Here is a 5581-nt window from a genome sequence, read left to right as displayed (position 1 = left end):
CGCGTGTGTGTGTTTGATTGTGTGTGTGTGTGTGTGTGTGTGTGTGTGTGTGTGTGTGTGTGTGTGTGTGTAAGTATGTATGTAAACCTCTTATAACTTTTGAACGGTTGAAATAAAAACATCCTTCTAAAAATTTCAGAATCTTTTAAGATGAGTACAATGTATTATACAAAAAAAATTGAGCTAAAATTTCAACTTTGATCGTCATTTGTAACGATTTTCAAAAATTCCAAATTTGACAAATTTGGCATTTTTGAAAAATTTTTCCTGAATATTTTTTTTTCAATAACCTTAAGTGTCTCCTTTTAAACAAACAAAAGGCTGTTCCTATATCTACAATAGCGTGCCAGATATTACAAAAACAAAATTGAAAACTGAAAAAATTGCGAAATTTTGAACTTGCATATCTTTTGAAAAAAATTTTTTCATTGTTTTTTCTTTGGCAGAACTTCGTTTTGTGATAAATGAAAACTTCTGACCAAAATTTGTCTAAATCGAAAGAGATTGATTCCAACTATTTGTCGATTTGACATGGAATGACTCAATTGCCAACTATTTCTTTAAAGTTCGAAATTTAGTCATTTTTAATTGGCTGTAACTAAACTTTTTGTAGCGATAATCATACTATTTCTTAGAATTTTGTACAGCTCAAAGACACTACTTTGAGAATATAAAATCGCTTTTTGTAGAAAATTGCGTAAATTATGCGTAAATTCAAATTAAAACAAAAAAGAATTTTTTTCATGTTAATTAAATGGGAAACTAAAATAAAAATAGTGACCCCTTAGAGTTGAGCTATAGGGCTCATGTTTGGTGAGGATTTGTAACTTCCCACTTAGAGAATTGAAAATTTTCAAAAATCGGGAAGTTATTAGTTTCACCCCGTTTTTCGAAAATCGAGTTTTCAATGGATGTTGACGTTTTGAGGTCCTAGGATGCCTCCCCGAATGTTTCTGCGATGATGTCCGTACGTCTGTATAGATGAGTGTTTGTGTGTTTGTGTGTGTGTGTGTGTGTGTGTGTGTGTGTGTGTGTGTGTGTGTGTGTGTGTGTGTGTGTGTGTGTGTGTGCGTGTGTGTGTTTGTGTGTTTACGGCCGTATGTAAACCTCTCATAACTTTTGAACGGCTTGACCGATTTCATCGCGGTTAGCACCATTCGAAAGGGTTTGACCAAACTTAGATTTCGATCATAATTTGGACCGATTCGAACCATTAGACTTTGAAAAATTTCAGAAAAACTGCAAAAAAAAATTTTTTTCAATGTGGTTTTTTTGGAATAACTTTCAAACGGCTTCACCGATCGATTTCAAAAACTAATTAGCTCTTAACATTAAAAATCCACGTCGATTTCCGCCAGCTTGGTCAAAATCGGTTAATTCGTTCGTGAGTTATCGTTAACGAGAAAAATCGAAAAAATCGTTTTTTTTTAGAATTACTTCGAAATTCCTCGTTCGATCAATTTGAACTTAAAGGTTCTTTATAAATATTTAAATAATTAGACCTTGGAACTTTCGAGAATAAATGAAGATGTTAAATTATAGGAATTGCAACGTTTCGCTGATTTATTTCAGCTTCATCAGGCAAACTAAAAATAAAAAATTATTTTTAGTTAATACTAATAATTGACATATACAACAAAATAAATTAAGATAACAATAGTTACTCTTATGGTTAACGTCTCATTTTTACACAGTCAATAGATGTAATAGAGTAAAACAGCATATTCATAATCTCAAACATTTTTTTTAAATTACAATTTCAACAACTTGTTAAGATTTCTCTCAAATACCATTCTAATTAGTAAATTAATTATATAAAATAAACATTCAACAACGTCTAACTGTCAAGCGTGTTTACAACTGACATAGGTTAGATCATTTTAATTATCATGGTTGGGATAATTAAAATGGTGTTTACTACTTTATCTGCAATTTTTTTCCCGGCAATATTTAAATTGAGTTTTGCATTTGAGATCCATCGTATCACATTAAAACACTTGTCAATAACTACTGACACGACTATAATGAGATAACGTTACAATTACACAAATATGAGAATATAAAAATATATATAAAAAATTTTTTATAAAAATAATTATCACAGACCACATTTATCTAAAAGTTAAAATTCGTTCATCAACCACGGTTTCTCAAGTTCCAGATGATATCATTGTATAACACACTCAATCCTTGGGTGTCAGATATTGTTATCTTAATTTATTTTGTTGTATGTGTCAATTATTTGTATTAACTAAAAATAATTTTTTATTTTTAGTTTGCCTGATGAAGCTGAAATAAATCAGCGAAACGTTGCAATTCTTATAATTTAACATCTTTATTTATTGTCCAAATTCCCAAGATCTAATCATTTAAATATTTTAAAATATGGACGAGAACTTAAATATATGTTCTTCATAAAACTTCAAAAACTGCGTCGAATGCTACCAACCACGTAAAAATCGGTTCATTTATTCAAAAGTTATTGCGGTTTAAAAATTCGAAAAATAGTGTTTTATTCAACTTCCAGCAGATTTTTGAGCTCGGAGAGCTCAAAATAATAGAAAAATTATATGTTTGAGCTCGAAAAGTTTAAAAACGTCATAAGTGCAATTTGATGCTCTTAAGTATGGAATAAGCGGGAAGTTGCAGAGATGGCCTTTAGGGTCAACCATTTTCCTAATTTTTTTTATATCAAATAGAAACATTTGAGAGGGAAAGAGTTAAAAAAAAAATTCGAAAAACGGTAGACCCTGAAGTCCATCCCTGCAACGTCCCGCTAATTCCATACCTACACTGATAAAAAAATTGACTTGACTCAAGAGCCAAACTCTTAAACCAAGAATTCCATACTAAGAAAATGATTTTCTTGAGTCAAGAGAATAAATTCTTGAAACAAGGAAATTTTCTTAGACCAAGAATAATATCTTAGCTCAAGAATTTATTCTCTTGACTCAAGAAAATCATTCTCTTCAAATTGTATTCTTGGTTCCAGAGTTTGGCTCTTGAGTTAAGTCAATTTTTTTATCAATGTAGGTGCTTAAAATTGCACTTGTAATGTTTTTGAGCTCTCCAAGCTCAAAAACACAATTAATGTGTTGTTTTGAGCTCTCCGGGCGCAAAGAGATAGCTTTTCTATGCTTGAACTCTTCGAGCTCAAAAGTCTGATGGAAGTTTTATAGAACAATATTTTTTGAACTTTCAAACTGCAATAACTTTTGAATGAATCAACCGATTTTCACGTGGTTGGCGGAACCGACGCAGTTTTTTCAGCCTCATGAAGAATCTTCAAGTTTGAATTAATAAAACTAGGTAATTCGGAGTAATTCCAAAAAAACACTTTTTTCGGTTTTCTTTCGTTCACGATATCTCTCGAACGAATCAACCGATTTTGACCGGATTAGCAGTGATCGACGTGGTTTCTCAAGCTTAAGGGCGGAGTAGTTTTTGAAGAGAATTGGAGAGAGCAGCTTGGGTAAGTTTCAAAAATGTGTGTCGTAACTTTTTAGAAGATAATGAAAGTAAAATTACAGGACAATAGTCGAAGAATTAGTGACAAATTACAAAAATTTAGGATGCTTAATGAATCTAAAATTACACTTCCTAGATTCTCAGATCGACCACTATCCTGAGAATCTTGGGAAGTACAGTGAAGAACAGGGAGAACGTTTTCATCAAGACATAAGTGAAATGAAGACTAGGTATCAAGGAAATTGGAATATTAACATGATGGCAGACTATTGCTGGACACTCAAAAGAGATATACCAAAAGAAAATAACAAGCGAAAGAGAAATATACTCTGTAGATCATTTGAAAATAAAAGAGTTCGATACCACCGAAAAACAGTTTAAAAGTTAGGAAAATCATTCTTCTAATTCTGTTTATACATCATTTTCATAGATTTTACAATTTTTTTGCATTTTCAGATTTCAATCTTGTATTTTATTAATGGAAAATACAAGAAATTTATTTAATTGTGTTTAAAAGATTTTTTTCCATTTTTTCAGCAGCAATTTTCTGCTATTTTATCGATTTTTTGCAATTTTATGAATGTTTGAGGGGACTATGGGCTAAATTTATTGCAGAATCAGATCAAGCAGATTAAATTACATGGAAATCTTCTTCGATCCGGGTCCACAAAATTTTATATACCGAGATAATCCCAATTTTCTTCGATATTTGCAATTTTTGATGATTTTTTACAATGTTTTTAGATTTAAAACGGTTTATGATTAAAGTGCGATCGAAATTAGTATTTAAGGGGGTAGATGCACTTAGAATTTTTGAAAAATTGATTTTTTTCCATTTTTTTAAAGTATGATGTTTTAAGAATATTCTCTGAAAAGTTCAAGTCAATCCGATGAATAGTTTTCAAGATATTTAATGATTACTGAAGCAACATTAAACCTCTCGAGATTCAGAATGAATAAATTTAGCGAACGAGCGGGCAAACGAGAATACCCGCGAGAGCAGAATGCTTCAAAGACAACACCAGCTAGATGTTTTAGAAGTTTCAAAATCTGCAGAAGCTCTATTATATGGTCCAGGTATTGATGATTCAATATTAATATCTAAATAATTCTATTAGGCTAAAAATTTTATGTGATAAACGAGTGTAAGCTAGTCGGACTAAATTTTTCTAGCAAAAATTTTTCAAAGTTTAATAACTCGATGAATATTGAATTTAACCAAATTTTGTAAAGAATACTTTTGCTTTAAAAATTCTTAAAATATACGAAAATAAAAAATCAATTTAAAAAAATGAAGTTTTTCAAAGAAATTATTTAAACAATTAGCTATAAACCATTAAATGTTCAAATTATCGGCAAAAAAATGTGATATTCGGATTCAACAGATAAAATTACGCAATATTTAACTTTTTCCATTCAATTAGATACTTAACACCAAAATTAAACAAGATATACTTTTAAAAAAACTTTAAACGCGTTTTTATCAAAACTGTGTTTTTCCATTCGGTGACTAATATAACTCGAAAACCATTCGGTGGATATTGATGAAATTTTAATATTATCTTTTTGGCATTAAAAACTAGTCTTTAATCGAAGGATATTGATTTTTGTTGACAATAACTATATTTTTTAAACAATTAACTTTTAACTTTTTATCGAAAATCAGAGTCCAAAGTTTCGAATGCCACCATTTTGTAAATTTTCAAAAAAAAATAAAGCTTCGATTAAAGACTGGATTTATTATTAAACTAAAGGTTTCACCTTGGTTTTTCGAATTCAGATGATCTAGAAGGCTGCTGTGATGGTCACCGCAAAGGACTACTCGCGGGAGAGGATCCAACCAATATGGCGATATTTTAATAAATAATATATATTTTTTTTTTTTTTTTCATCAATGTTAAGTTAAAGCATTGTATAAAAACTCTGTAGAGAATGGGATAGTAAGAGAATGCATAAAAGAAAGAAGATAATTTGTACAAGACACATACGTAGATAGAGACGCTAGAAACTAAGGGTTTTGCAGAAGGCTCTACAAAGAAATCTTGTATAAACACGTGTTCCTTCGGTATATTTCAGCATATATTTAAAAATATAGATTAAAGTTTTGTTTTGC

Source organism: Cotesia glomerata, linkage group LG7 (genome assembly GCF_020080835.1).
Source record: "Cotesia glomerata isolate CgM1 linkage group LG7, MPM_Cglom_v2.3, whole genome shotgun sequence".
Lineage (NCBI taxonomy): Eukaryota > Metazoa > Arthropoda > Insecta > Hymenoptera > Braconidae > Cotesia > Cotesia glomerata.
The sequence above is the reverse complement of the archived record's forward strand: the minus strand, read 5'-3'. Positions refer to the sequence as shown.